The sequence below is a fragment of the Corvus cornix genome, chromosome 1 (assembly GCF_000738735.6).
Source record: "Corvus cornix cornix isolate S_Up_H32 chromosome 1, ASM73873v5, whole genome shotgun sequence".
In the NCBI taxonomy this organism is placed as follows: Eukaryota; Metazoa; Chordata; class Aves; order Passeriformes; family Corvidae; genus Corvus; species Corvus cornix.
This window is the reverse complement of record NC_046332.1, coordinates 879198-894589: the sequence shown is the minus strand read 5'-3', so window position 1 is coordinate 894589 and position 15392 is coordinate 879198. Positions and strand designations below refer to the sequence as shown.

General features: G+C 52.9%; 1 long non-coding RNA gene across 2 annotated transcripts; it reads left to right on the top strand.

The window, feature by feature from the left end:
* The first annotated feature begins 7 nt into the window (after positions 1 to 7).
* Positions 8 to 12569, top strand: LOC120410276. Of its 2 annotated transcripts, XR_005602316.1 has the most exons (4): positions 8 to 358; positions 7852 to 8082; positions 11964 to 12069; positions 12269 to 12569. It is a non-coding gene; the product is annotated as an uncharacterized LOC120410276 (long non-coding RNA). The 2 variants fall into 2 exon arrangements; XR_005602315.1 differs by lacking the exons at positions 11964 to 12069; positions 12269 to 12569 and adding an exon at positions 10126 to 10858.
* The last annotated feature ends 2823 nt before the right edge of the window (positions 12570 to 15392 follow it).

Here is a 15392-nt window from a genome sequence, read left to right as displayed (position 1 = left end):
GCCATGTGCATGATGATCTCCTTCCTAATTGCCCATCCCCGCTTTTCCCACAGAAGGGCTGTCCCGAGGTTGGAGATGGTTCCAGCTTTATGGAGCTTTGATCTTGATCTGGTTTTACTTTTTACAGAGCACAGAACCCGAGAGTGGCAACTGCTTTCCTCTTGTTCCTCCTGTGGCAGTGAACTGCTCTTCCCAAGGACGGCTGCAGGAATTCTCAGGCAGCAGAACGTATGGAATGCCAGGCACGCTACAGAATTCCAGTGGGAGCAGCAGGAACTTCTGTTCTTTACTGGCAGGGCTGTGCCATGAAGGGGAGCTCAGAGATATTGGTCAGCTCAGGGAATGAGCCTGGCTCATGGTAAGGAAATTCGCTGTGCAGTTACTTTGGGCCCTTTCTCCTCCTTCTCCTTCTCCTTCTCCTTCTCCTTCTCCTTCTCCTTCTCCTTCTCCTTCTCCTTCTCCTTCTCCTTCTCCTTCTCCTTCTCCTTCTCCTCCTTCTCCTTCTCCTTCTCCCTCTCTTCCCAACACCGGTTCCAGACCTTAGTATAATCCATGTTCCCACAGCCTGACCTTGCAGTTTTCCCAGCTTAGCAGCCCCAGCAACACTTGCAGCCTCTCTGTCTGGACTTTGTCTTGCTGAAATCTCCCTTTGTTGATCCTTTGCTGCCTCACCTTTTATCCAGCAATAACGTGCAGTGGGTGGAAGCTTCTCAGAATTCCCTCGCTGTTCCACTGGAAACATTCCCGAGTGGAAGCAGCTGCACTGCCCATCAGCACTTGCCTGCTTTTAGGGGTGGTTGAGGCATGAAGGATGCAACAAATGGAGTTGGCTCCAAGGGGATGAAATGCTCCCCTGAGGGCTGCTCCAGAGAGCTGGAGCTGAGGAATCCGGGTGGGAATCACTGCAGGAAAAAGGAAGGAAAAGAGAGCAGAGGAACAGGGATGCAATTCCAACCTCTCCAAGGACTGGCATGGGCACATTCACCATCACCATTTAATCTAGACACGATTCTTCTTTGCCTCTGGCTGCCAGGAGCAGGATGAGCAGTTTACATTGAGTTTTAAATAGTGAATAGTTTAATTAGCTGGAAGAGACTGGATCAATAGCTGCTTAAACAAACAACTGGCTCCCTGTTCCAAGCTTGGATGTAGTTTTGGAAAGGTTCCTGGCAATTTGGCAGGGATTAGTGATGCTGAGAATGTGCTTTTTTGTGGGTTTGGGGCTTTTACTCGTGTTCACGTGGCTGCTTTTTCTTGTTGCGTGGAAAACAGGAGGGAAAGAGCAACCACGGGAGGAATTCCACTCTTGCTGCTTCAAGGGATGGATCAGGAAGGGAACAGGCTGCAGGGAATTTGGAGTGCAAACTGAGATCTCTCCGATATTTTCGGCTCAGTCAGTCCATCGGTGCTTGGTGGCTGTTTAGGCCACGTGCAAGGTGAACGATGGTGCACATCGCAGAGCTGCTGGTGGCTCCTTCCCCTGCCCGGCTGTCAGTCACCCTGCAGGGTGCTGGAGCAGCGTGCCAGAGGCCACGGATCCTATGGATCCCATGGGTCCCAGGGGCATGAGCAGGAGCCTGAGCCTGCTGGCCACTCCTTGCTCTCTCTTATCCTGACTTTTCAGCTCTGCAGCGAACCAGCTCGAGCTTTTCAACCCTTAGAAACCCAGGGAACTTTCATGTCTGCTCTCAGATCTGGGAATTTAAATCCAGCCCTTATCAAAGCACCCCGTGACCAGGCAGGCCCTGAATCCAGCAGGGATCTGATAAAGAGGGACCTGACATCCTAAAGAAACCCTTTGAAATCCTGCTGGGATTGATTTGTATCCATAATGGAGCCCAGAGCTCTCTGCCAGGGAGAGATGAAGCTGCTCCTTTGCTTTATCATCCTCAGGCCCTTCCCAGCTTCGAGGGAAATTCACTCCCTCTTCAAGCCCCAAAATCATGGAAAAGTTCCTTTGTATCCTTCTCTCCATAGCCCCTACGTGGATTAATCAACTTTTTATTTGATATGGTGTCATTCTCCTTTTTTTTCCCATGGCTAAAACTGCACGGTGAGCAATCAGAGCAGAAATATGAAATGCAGGAGTCTTGGATTCCACAGTGGGATTAACTTCCCTTTTGTGCTCTCTTTCAGGACAGGAAAAACCACTGAACTCGCCCCCATCTTTGGGACCAAGAGCTTTGGTGTTGGAGTAGGCAAAGCCAGCTAGGGCCCCCCTTGTCTGCCCCATGGTGTGGGTCAGGGACAGGCTCCTCTTCTCCTCTGGGCTGGGTATGAACTGCTAGGGAATGCTCTTTCTGACAGGCCGGTCCTAGCCCCGGCTACTGGAAATGGGCAGAGGTGAAGAGGCAAGTGCCAGAGTTCCTTGGGGATGATGGAATTGTGGTGTTTGGCTGTGCCCAGAGGGGCAGTTGGGCTTTCTGTGTGTGTGAGGACCGGTTTGGGTGCTGGGGAGCCGGGGAGCCGAGCTCTCAGTGCATTCCCAGCTCTCCCAGGGGTGGGAGCTGGTGCAGGGCTGGGGGACAGCTCTGGTCGGCTCGGGGCAGGCCCTGGCCCCGGCACAGACACGCTGGGGTGGTTTGGGGCCGCTTGGGGAGCCGTGGGAGGCAAATGAGGGATGGTGCTGGGCGGAGCGATCGGCCTGCGCTCGTGTCAGCGCAGCCGTGCAGGGCACTGGGATCTGGGTAAAACACCGGCTCTCCTGGCGTTCAGGGAGGCAAGGTCTGTATTTATCCATACATATTTATCCATACATATTTATCCCTATATTTATCCATATGTTTATCCATGGATTATCCATCTATGTTTATCCATATACATTTATCCATATATTTATCCACGTATTTCCCCCTGTATTTATCCCTATATTTTCCCATGTATTTCCCCATGTATTTTATGAACACTCAAGTGCCATATCCATGTATTTTATGAGCACTTCCAGGGTTGGTGACTCCACCACTGCCCTGGGCAGCTGTTCCAGCGCTGGACAACCCTTCCCATGCTGGGCCAGGAGATGGATTCTGGAAATCCAGACTCCGAGGAGCAGGGGATTAAGGCAGCATTGGATTCCTTTATTCTCCCAGAAGGATAAAGGAGATTTATCCCCAGACGAACCAGAGGTGATCACACTGAGGTCATCAGTGGGATTTCTTCCTTACTCCCACAAATACCCACTGGGGTGACAGAGTTCCCTACAAGGGCGGTGTTGGAAGGAGCTGCTGGAATGTTTTGCTGTTCATTGGGATCCACAGGATGTTTGGTGTCTCTCAGAGCTGTTCCAGGCTCTCCACAGATCCAAACACTCCTCACATTTCTCCTCAGAGTAGAGAGGTTTCCCAGAGTGCTGGTTTTTAATTTCAGATGCTGGGATAACGACACGGCTTCAGGAGGCAGGAGACTCATTGTGCTGTGCCTCAGTCCAGGCAGGGACAACCCCCAGCTAATAAAAACCTCTTTAAAGCACAAAAAGTCCCATTAAACTGATATTATAAAGGCTGCAAATTGAAGCAGGCCTCAATCAGAAAGCAACAGAATTTAATTCCCCCCCCTTTGCCCATGTGCATGATGATCTCCTTCCTAATTGCCCATCCCGCTTTTCCCACAGAAGGGCTGTCCAGAGGTTGGAGATGGTTCCAGCTTTATGGAGCTTTGATCTTGATCTGGTTTTACTTTTTACAGAGCACAGAACCGAGAGTGGCAACTGCTTTCCTCTTGTTCCTCCTGTGGCAGTGAACTGCTCTTCCCAGGACGGCATGCAGGAATTCTCAGGCAGCAGAACGTATGGAATGCCAGGCACGCTACAGAATTCCAGTGGGAGCAGCAGGAACTTCTGTTCTTTACTGGCAGGGCTGTGCCATGAAGGGGAGCTCAGAGATATTGGTCAGCTCAGGGAATTGCTCTTCCCAAGGACGGCTGCAGGAATTCTCAGGCAGCAGAACGTATGGAATGCCAGGCACGCTACAGAATTCCAGGTGGGAGCAGCAGGAACTTCTGTTCTTTACTGGCAGGGCTGTGCCATGAAGGGGAGCTCAGAGATATTGGTCAGCTCAGGGAATGAGCCTGGCTCATGGTAAGGAAATTCGCTGTGCAGTTACTTTGGGCCCTTTCTCCTCCTTCTCCTTCTCCTTCTCCTTCTCCTTCTCCTTCTCCTTCTCCTTCTCCTTCTCCTTCTCCTTCTCCTTCTCCTTCTCCTTCTCCTTCTCCTTCTCCTTCTCCTTCTCCTTCTCCTCCTTCTCCTTCTCCTTCTCCTTCTCCTTCTCCTTCTCTTTCTCCTCCTCCTCCTTCTCCTTCTCCTTCTCCTTCCTTCTCCTTCTCCTTCTCCTTCTCCTTCTCCTTCTCCTTCTCCTTCTCCTTCTCCTTCTCCTTCTCCTTCTCCTTCTCCTTCTCCTTCCCCTCCTTCTCCTTCTCCTTCTCCTCCTTCTCCTTCTCCTTCTCCTTCTCCTTCTCCTTCTCCTTCTTCTCCTCCTTCTCCTTCTCCTTCTCCTTCTCCTTCTCCTTCTCCTTCTCCTTCTCCTTCTCCTTCTCTCCTTCTCCTTCTCCTTCTCCTTCTCCTTCTCCTTCTCCTCCTTCTCCTTCTCCTTCTCCTTCTCCTTCTCCTTCTCCTTCTCCTTCTCCTTCTCCTTCTCCTTCTCCTTCTCCTTCTCCTTCTCCTTCTCCTCCTTCTCCTTCTCCTTCTCCCTCTCTCTCTCTTCCCAACACCGGTTCCAGACCTTAGTATAATCCATGTTCCCACAGCCTGACCTTGCAGTTTTCCCAGCTTAGCAGCCCCAGCAACACTTGCAGCCTCTCTGTCTGGACTTTGTCTTGCTGAAATCTCCCTTTGTTGATCCTTTGCTGCCTCACCTTTTATCCAGCAATAACGTGCAGTGGGTGGAAGCTTCTCAGAATTCCCTCGCTGTTCCACTGGAAACATTCCCGAGTGGAAGCAGCTGCACTGCCCATCAGCACTTCCCTGCTTTTAGGGGTGGTTGAGGCATGAAGGATGCAACAAGTGGAGTTGGCTCCAAGGGGATGAAATGCTCCCCGTGAGGCTGCTCAGAGAGCTGGAGCTGAGGAATCCGGGTGGGAATCACTGCAGGAAAAAGGAAGGAAAAGAGAGCAGAGGAACAGGGATGCAATTCCAACCTCTCCAAGGACTGGCATGGGCACATTCACCATCACCATTTAATCTAGACACGATTTCTTCTTTGCCTCTGGCTGCCAGGAGCAGGATGAGCAGTTTAATGAGTTTAAATAGTGAATAGTTTAATTAGCTGGAAGAGACTGGATCAATAGCTGCTTAAACAAACAACTGGCTCCCTGTTTCCAAGCTTGGATGTAGTTTTGGAAGGTTCCTGGCAATTTGGCAGGGATTAGTGATGCTGAGAATGTGCTTTTTTGTGGGTTTGGGGCTTTTACTCGTGTTCACGTGGCTGCTTTTTCTTGTTGCGTGGAAAACAGGAGGGAAAGAGCAACCACGGGAGGAATTCCACTCTTGCTGCTTCAAGGGATGGATCAGGAAGGGAACAGGCTGCAGGGAATTTGGAGTGCAAACTGAGATCTCGCCGATATTTTCGGCTCCGTCAGTCCATCGGTGCTTGGTGGCTGTTTAGGCCACGTGCAAGGTGAAGGATGGTGCACATCGCAGAGCTGCTGGTGGCTCCTTCCCCTGCCCGGCTGTCAGTCACCCTGCAGGGTGCTGGAGCAGCATGCCAGAGGCCATGGATCCTATGGATCACATGGATCCCATGGATCCCAGGGGCGTGATCAGGAGCCTGAGCCTGCTGGCCACTCCTTGCTCTCTCTTATCCTGATTTTTCAGCTGTGCAGCAAATCCAGCTTGAGTTTTTCAACCCTTAGAAACCCAGGGAGCTTTCATGTCTGCTCTCAGATCTGGGATTTAAATCCAGCCCTTATCAAAGCACCCCGTGACCAGGCAGGCCCTGAATCCCAGCAGGGATCTGATAAAGAGGGACCTGACATCCTAAAGAAACCCTTTGAAATCCTGCTGGGATTGATTTGTATCCATAATGGAGCCCAGAGCTCTCTGCCAGGGAGAGATGAAGCTGCTCCTTTGCTTTATCATGCTCAGGCCCTTCCCAGCTTCGAGGGAAATTCACTCCCTCTTCAAGCCCCAAAATCATGGAAAAGTTCCTTTGTATCCTTCTCTCCACAGCCCCTACGTGGATTAATCAACTTTTTATTTGATATGGTGTCATTCTCCTTTTTTTTCCCATGGCTAAAACTGCACGGTGAGCAATCAGAGCAGAAATATGAAATGCAGGAGTCTTGGATTCCACAGTGGGATTAACTTCCCTTTTCTGCTCTCTTTCAGGACAGGAAAAACCACTGAACTCGCCCCATCTTTGGGACCAAGAGCTTTGGTGTTGGAGTAGGCAAAGCCAGCTAGGGCCCCCCTTGTCCTGCCCATGGTGTGGGTCAGGGACAGGCTCCTCTTCTCCTCTGGGCTGGGATGAACTGGCTAGGGAATGCTCTTTCTGACAGGCCGGTCCTAGCCCCGGCTACTGGAAATGGGCAGAGGTGAAGAGGCAAGTGCCAGAGTTCCTTGGGGATGATGGAATTGTGGTGTTTGGCTGTGCCCAGAGGGGCAGGTTGGGCATTTCTGTGTGTGTGAGGACCGGTTTGGGTGCTGGGGAGCCCGGGGAGCCGAGCTCTCAGTGCATTCCCAGCTCTCCCGGGGGTGGCAGCTGGTGCAGCGCTGGGTGACAGCCTCTGGTCGGGCTCGGGGCAGGCCCTGGCCCTGTCACAGACACGCTGGGGTGGTTTGGGGCCGCTTGGGGAGCCGTGGGAGGAAAATGAGGGATGGTGCTGGGCGAAGCGATCGGCCTGCGCTCGTGTCAGCGCAGCCGTGCAGGGCACTGGGATCTGGGTAAAACACCGGCTCTCCTGGCGTTCAGGGAGGCAAGGTCTGTATTTATCCATACATATTTATCCCTATATTTATCCATATGTTTATCCGTGGATTATCCATCTATGTTTATCCATATACATTTATCCATATATTTATCCACGTATTTCCCCCTGTATTTATCCCTATATTTCTGCATGTATTTCCCCATGTATTTTATGAACACTCAAGTGCCATATCCATGTATTTTATGAGCACTTCCAGGGTTGGTGACTCCACCACTGCCCTGGGCAGCTGTTCCAGCGCTGGACAACCCTTCCCATGCTGGGCCAGGAGATGGATTCTGGAAATCCAGACTCCGAGGAGCAGGGGATTAAGGCAGCATTGGATTCCTTTATTCTCCCAGAAGGATAAAGGAGATTTATCCCCAGACGAACCAGAGGTGATCACACTGAGGTCATCAGTGGGATTTCTTCCTTACTCCCACAGATACCCACTGGGGTGACAGAGTTCCCTACAAGGGCAGTGTTGGAAGGAGCTGCTGGAATGTTTTGCTGTTCATTGGGATCCACAGGATGTTTGGTGTCTCTCAGAGCTGTTCCAGGCTCTCCACAGACCCAAGCACTCCTCACACTTCTCCTCAGAGTAGAGAGGTTTCCCAGAGTGCTGGTTTTTAATTTCAGATGCTGGGATAACGACACGGCTTCAGGAGGCAGGAGACTCATTGTGCTGTGCCTCAGTCCAGGCAGGGACAACCCCCAGCTAATAAAAACCTCTTTAAAGCACAAAAAGTCCCATTAAACTGATATTATAAAGGCTGCAAATTGAAGCAGGCCTCAATCAGAAAGCAACAGAATTTAATTCCCCCCCCTTGCCCATGTGCATGATGATCTCCTTCCTAATTGCCCATCCACGCTTTTCCCACAGAAGGGCTGTCCCGAGGTTGGAGATGGTTCCAGCTTTATGGAGCTTTGATCTTGATCTGGTTTTACTTTTTACAGAGCACAGAACCCGAGAGTGGCAACTGCTTTCCTCTTGTTCCTCCTGTGGCAGTGAACTGCTCTTCCCAAGGACGGCTGCAGGAATTCTCAGGCAGCAGAACGTATGGAATGCCAGGCACGCTACAGAATTCCAGTGGGAGCAGCAGGAACTTCTGTTCTTTACTGGCAGGGCTGTGCCATGAAGGGGAGCTCAGAGATATTGGTCAGCTCAGGGCATGAGCCTGGCTCATGGTAAGGAAATTCGCTGTGCAGTTACTTTGGGCCCTTTCTCCTCCTTCTCCTTCTCCTTCTCCTTCTCCTTCTCCTTCGCCTTCTCCTTCTCCTTCTCCTTCTCCTTCTCCTCTCTCCTTCTCCTTCTCCTTCTCCTTCTCCTTCTCCTTCTCCTCCTTCTCCTTCTCCTTCTCCTTCTCCTTCTCCTTCTCCTTCTCCTTCTCCTTCTCCTTCTCTCCTCCTTCTCCTTCTCCTTCTCCTTCTCCTTCTCTTCTCCTTCTCCTTCTCCTTCTCCTTCTCCTTCTCCTTCTCCTTCTCCTTCTCCTTCTCCCTCCTTCTCCTTCTCCTTCTCCTCCTTCTCCTTCTCCTCCTTCTCCTTCTCCTCCTTCTCCTTCTCCTTCTCCTTCTCCTTCTCCTTCTCCTTCTTCTCCTTCTCCTTCTCCCTCTCTTCCCAACACCGGTTCCAGACCTTAGTATAATCCATGTTCCCACAGCCTGACCTTGCAGTTTTCCCAGCTTAGCAGCCCCAGCAACACTTGCAGCCTCTCTGTCTGGACTTTGTCTTGCTGAAATCTCCCTTTGTTGATCCTTTGCTGCCTCACCTTTTATCCAGCAATAACGTGCAGTGGGTGGAAGCTTCTCAGAATTCCCTCGCTGTTCCACTGGAAACATTCCCGAGTGGAAGCAGCTGCACTGCCCATCAGCACTTGCCTGCTTTTAGGGGTGGTTGAGGCATGAAGGATGCAACAAATGGAGTTGGCTCCAAGGGGATGAAATGCTCCCCGTGAGGCTGCTCAGAGAGCTGGAGCTGAGGAATCCGGGTGGGAATCACTGCAGGAAAAAGGAAGGAAAAGAGAGCAGAGGAACAGGGATGCAATTCCAACCTCTCCAAGGACTGGCATGGGCACATTCACCATCACCATTTAATCTAGACACGATTTCTTCTTTGCCTCTGGCTGCCAGGAGCAGGATGAGCAGTTTAATGAGTTTAAATAGTGAATAGTTTAATTAGCTGGAAGAGACTGGATCAATAGCTGCTTAAACAAACAACTGGCTCCCTGTTTCCAAGCTTGGATGTAGTTTTGGAAGGTTCCTGGCAATTTGGCAGGGATTAGTGATGCTGAGAATGTGCTTTTTTGTGGGTTTGGGGCTTTTACTCCTGTTCACGTGGCTGCTTTTTCTTGTTGCGTGGAAAACAGGAGGGAAAGAGCAACCACGGGAGGAATTCCACTCTTGCTGCTTCAAGGGATGGATCAGGAAGGGAACAGGCTGCAGGGAATTTGGAGTGCAAACTGAGATCTCTCCGATATTTTTGGCTCAGTCAGTCCATCGGTGCTTGGTGGCTGTTTAGGCCACGTGCAAGGTGAACGATGGTGCACATCGCAGAGCTGCTGGTGGCTCCTTCCCCTGCCCGGCTGTCAGTCACCCTGCAGGGTGCTGGAGCAGCGTGCCAGAGGCCACGGATCCTATGGATCCCATGGGTCCCAGGGGCATGAGCAGGAGCCTGAGCCTGCTGGCCACTCCTTGCTCTCTCTTATCCTGACTTTTCAGCTCTGCAGCGAATCCAGCTCGAGCTTTTCAACCCTTAGAAACCCAGGGAACTTTCATGTCTGCTCTCAGATCTGGGATTTAAATCCAGCCCTTATCAAAGCACCCCGTGACCAGGCAGGCCCTGAATCCCAGCAGGGATCTGATAAAGAGGGACCTGACATCCTAAAGAAACCCTTTGAAATCCTGCTGGGATTGATTTGTATCCATAATGGAGCCCAGAGCTCTCTGCCAGGGAGAGATGAAGCTGCTCCTTTGCTTTATCATCCTCAGGCCCTTCCCAGCTTCGAGGGAAATTCACTCCCTCTTCAAGCCCCAAAATCATGGAAAAGTTCCTTTGTATCCTTCTCTCCACAGCCCCTACGTGGATTAATCAACTTTTTATTTGATATGGTGTCATTCTCCTTTTTTTTCCCATGGCTAAAACTGCACGGTGAGCAATCAGAGCAGAAATATGAAATGCAGGAGTCTTGGATTCTACAGTGGGATTAACTTCCCTTTTGTGCTCTCTTTCAGGACAGGAAAAACCACTGAACTCGCCCCATCTTTGGGACCAAGAGCTTTGGTGTTGGAGTAGGCAAAGCCAGCTAGGGCCCCCCTTGTCCTGCCCATGGTGTGGGTCAGGGACAGGCTCCTCTTCTCCTCTGGGCTGGGATGAACTGGCTAGGGAATGCTCTTTCTGACAGGCCCTGGCTACTGGAAATGGGCAGAGGTGAAGAGGCAAGTGCCAGAGTTCCTTGGGGATGATGGAATTGTGGTGTTTGGCTGTGCCCAGAGGGGCAGGTTGGGCATTTCTGTGTGTGTGAGGAGCGGTTTGGGTGCTGGGGAGCCCGGGGAGCCGAGCTCTCAGTGCATTCCCAGCTCTCCCAGGGGTGGGAGCTGGTGCAGGGCTGGGTGACAGCCTCTGGTCGGGCTCGGGGCAGGCCCTGGCCCCGGCACAGACACGCTGGGGTGGTTTGGGGCCGCCTGGGGAGCCGTGGGAGGCAAATGAGGGATGGTGCTGGGCGGAGCGATCAGCCTGCGCTCGTGTCAGCGCAGCCGTGCAGGGCACTGGGATCTGGGTAAAACACCGGCTCTCCTGGTGTTCAGGGAGGCAAGGTCTGTATTTATCCATACATATTTATCCCTATATTTATCCATATGTTTATCCATGGATTATCCATCTATGTTTATCCATATACATTTATCCATATATTTATCCACGTCACGTGTGTAGGGAAGTCACGTGATTGCCACACTAAAGATGGTGCTTCTTACGAGGCTTTTTTGACCTTCTCAATATGGCGGTAGGGAAGGTCTCCCGGTCCGTCTATTCGGCTGCCTGAACGCGACGCCGACGCCGACGCCAGCCCAGCGCTTTCAGCACAATTTTCTGTGGCGTTTCCCGCTATGCGGACACCGACTGTGGGGTCAGCGGCGCCTGGGGCAGGCGGGAGCATTCAGGCAGCCAAATAGACGGAGCGGGGTCCTTCCGGCCGCCATCTTGAGAAGGTCGAATAGCCACTGACGCAATCGCCACATTGGTGCGGTCCCGGTGACTTCCGCCCTTCTTCGCCGGGAGCGGCAATGGCGGGGAGCCCGGGGAGCAGCGCTGCCGGGCCGGGGGCACCGGCGCGGGTGCTCCGGGCTTGGAGGTGAGTCGGGAACGTGGACAGCCCCGGACGGACGGTGGGGGCCACGGGGGATCGGTATTCCGGCCCAGGGATGGCTGCCCCGGCCCAGGGATGGCTGCCCCGGCCCAGGGATGGGTGTCCCGGCACAGGAATGGGTGTCCTGGCACAGGGATTGCTGTCCCGGCACAGCGGGAGCTGCAGGCACGGGGCACCGGAGCTGCCTCGGCCGTGTGGGGCCCAAGGCGTCGCTCCGGGGTGGATTCTGTAGGGGACAAAATGAACATTTTGGGGTAAAATCTGGGTTAATCTGCAGTGGGGTTTGTGCCCGCTGTGTTCACGGCCCCGCCGGCTCAGGGCGGGTTCAAGGCGCAGCTGCCCCGAGCCAGCGGGACCGGCCGGGGCTGCTCGCTCCCGGTGCTGCCGCCTTGTGGGGAGAGCCCGGCACTGCAGCCCGCACAGGCGCTGGACCACGGGATCGGCGTGGAACAGCAGCGCAGGGAGTGCTGAGGCAGCGCAGGGAATGCTGCGGTCCCAGGGAAGGCTGAGGCGTCCCCTGCCCGGGGCACTCGGCAGCAAATCCCTGATGTTGAGCAGAAAAAGGAAAGTTCTGGGTTAGTGGGAGGAGGTTTCTGGAGTGGAGCTGGGACAGGTGCTGATCCACGCATGGAATCACGGGGTGGTTTGGCTTGGAAGGGACCACACCAAGATCATTTCCACTCTGTTTGTTGTCTGGTTCCACAGCAAAGACCATCCAGAACTGCCACCTCACCCTCACGGACAGCAGGAATGTCTTCCATAGCTCTTGTTTCGGAATGGGAATGGCTGTTGGGAGCTCTGGCAGGACCAGGTAAGAACAGAAATGGGATCATTCTGGCTGCTGCTGGAGGTGGTTTTCTGCTTTCAGGCTGTTCTTCTCATTGATCCTTTCACAGCAGTGTTCCTGGGCACATTTGAGGGTAATTCTAGGAATTTCAAAACAGTTGAAAACTGGTGGGGCAAAAATGTGAACCTGATCCATTTCTAGTAATTCCAAGCTTCTCCCACAGCACTGTTCCAGGGGAAAGCTGATGAAAGGATAAAGATGCAGAGGAACAAGTGCTGTAAACCCCCCAGGCTCTCTGACAGAGCAAACCTTCCAGTAATGCCAGTACATTGCTCTGAGAGACTCTGGGATCACAAGGTTTTCCAGGAAAGCAAAACAAAGACAGAGATGAGGGAATAAGCATCCAGTTAAGAATGGTTTGGTGGGTGTAGGAATGATTCTTATATGTTTGATGCTTCCCTTTTTATTCCTGAATAATTTTAAAATGATTCCTTGAATAAATCATCTAAATTTGGGAATTTAAATTTGAGAGGGAACAGTGCAACATTAATACAGGCAGAGATCATGGAATGGTGGAATGGTTTGTGTTGAAAGCCCCATCTCTGAGCCTGTTCTGGGCAGGCTGCTGCCCATCGGCCACTCCTTGCAGGTGGACATGGAAGTGATGGAGGCGTTCAGGGAACGCTGATTGGTTTTCCCTGCCTCTGGCAGTCAGGTCATTAAAAAGACTAATTGACCTCTTCCTCCTCCTCCTCCTCTGTGGGGAGACATTTAAACAAGAGGTGCCAAAAAGAATTGGAGCTTCTGCACGATGAAATCTGCAAGTATCCAACTTAAGATCCCCCCTGGATCGTCACCGGTCCGACTCCCACGGACTGGTCACCTTGGCCAGGAGTGTCCAATCCTGCTGTCAATGCATTGGGCCGGGGTCTCATTTTCATTTCATGTAAAGACCCTCTGGGTGCCCCCCAGTCACTGGAAAGACCGGACTGGGCTCCCAGGACAGTAATTCCAGGTGTTCTCTTCATGGGAATAGCAGAGGAGCCTTCCCCTTGGCCAGAGGAGCGGCCAGTGCCTCCCTCAGTCCACAAATCCCCAGGACAGAACACAGAGAAAGCAACAGGAATATGGAAATCCCCCACAGTGGGAGATTCTGGTGCTCTGGATTAGATTTTGGATTTATAACGTTAAAGGGAGGGGTTTCAAAGACTGAAATATTATGTTTTATGACTTAAACATTTTCTTAAAAGACTTTTGAAACTGTACTACAAAAGCTGCAGAAGACTCCCACACCCTGAATGGGGCCCTGAGGCCTGACACTGCTCGCTGATGAAGATAAGATAAAGTAACAACTCAGGGCTGGGGATATTCATGGAGCTCAGGCTTAACACCTCCAAGATGAGGAGCACGGCCCCAGGGCTATCAGCTGCCCGGGCTCGCACCAAGGGGTGGAGGGAGGAGAGGCTTTGGGTACCTTGGAAAAGCCGGTGGTCACAGACGCAGTGACCGCCCATCCTCCACTGTGCAGAGCCCAGCTGCGGGGTCCTCACCGGGGGGAGGAAGCTCATCCACAGCAGAAGGGGTGACATGGCCCAGCACAGGGGCCCCCAGACCCTGCAGCAGAGCACCAGAGATGATGCCACAGACCCTCAGTGTTGCAAGGGACAGTGTCAAGCCGGCCCCTGCAAGAGAGGCACGTGGGCGTTCCCGCCTGGCCCAAAGTGTGCACTAACCCACGGAATTCTGCACCCTTCGGCTGTGGCAGCATGTGGCGGCGTGGCCACGGCGCCCACGGGGGACCCTCACCGCCGGCAGACCGGATGGAGGGGAGCAACGAGACGTCGTTGGCACCCTCAGATGGGTGATGGGCTTCCATCCAACCCCTCTCCCTGTTCCCCCACGCACCCTTCTGTTTTCTATTTCTTTCTCTCTCTTCCCTTCTCTTTGCCTCTCTACTATTAAATAAAATACATCCATTTTTTTGGCAACAACATCTAGCCTCGTTTGGTTTTAATCTCGTTTCTGGGGATATTTTGAACCTTCTAAGTTCTTTCTGGTTTAGGCACAGAGACTTAGCTTGCTTTGCTTTTCTGGGTTTAAACCGGATCGTAACAGGGCGGGTGTGGAGGGGTTTTTCTCCCTCTCCTGTTCATTAGTGTTACCACTGCTCTTGTTGCTCTCACTATGTGTTGTCATTAATCTCAAATGATTGTATTTGGTTTCCATTCTTAAACTGTTCTGAGCTGGAATTTTGTCTCTGGTCTCTTCCCCATCCCACGGGGGGTGAGGGAGCAGCTGCTGGTGCCCAGCTGGGGTCCAGCCATGGCCCCGGGCACTTCTGGGGGCTCCGAACCCGAGGGGCAGGAGCGGTTTTGGGCTCACAAAAAGAGACCCAGTGCTGCGTTTCGGGGGCTCAAAAGCAGGCGCAGAGCTTAAAAGCAGAGACTGAATCCTGCATTGTGGAGTCCTATTACCGCAGGCCGAGGCCCTAGGGTATATCACTGTGTCCCGCAGCCGTAGGGAGGAGGAGGAGGAGAGAAGATCCAGCAGTCAGGAATTGTGCAGCAAGATTGATTAATTATTTTACAAACGCTTTTATAGACTTCTTTCTTCACAGTCTAATTGGACAAAGGATCAGCCTCCCCTTGGGGGTGATTGGCTAAAATCCTAAAACATCCATTGTCAAAGTATTTTTCTACTGTACCATAAAGAAGACTTTTCAAGGTTGCAGGTGGCTTGGTTGTTTACATAATTCTGCTACCTCTTCTGTGAGAGAGAAAAGTCTCAGAAAATAGCAAGAAAATCCTTGCTAGCAGCATTTCTCTATCTACAGAGTCCTGAGCGCAGGCTCCTATGGCCAGAGTTGGGACTCAGAAACAGTGACTAAATCCTGTTTTCAGGGCTTGAGGAAGAGAGCGAGTCCTGTGTGTTTGGGCTCACAAAGAGAAACGGAAGTGCTGCGTTTTGCTGGCCCTGAATTAAAGCCCAAGTGCCGTGTTTTGATGCTCAAAGCGGGCTCTTGGGGCCAGGGCGAGTCTGTGTCTCTGGGCTCCGAGTCCTGCCTCAGGCACAGCCCGAAGCCGGGCTCGCCGGCCCCACGCAGAGCTCGGGAGCAGCGACTCAGCGCCGCGTCCGGGGCTGGCGGCAGAGCCCGGGGCCGCGTCGTGGGGCCCAAGGCGGGCTCCGGGAGGGGCTCAGGGCTGGAGCGGAGCCCGGCCCGGCGCGTCGGGCCCGGCTCGGGATCCCGGGGCTGCCCGGGCGCCGGCAGCCCCGGCTCCCCGCGGAGAGCCGGCCGGAGCAGGAGCGGCAGCGCCGGGCTCGGCCCCAGCGCCCGTCCCGGAGCGGCT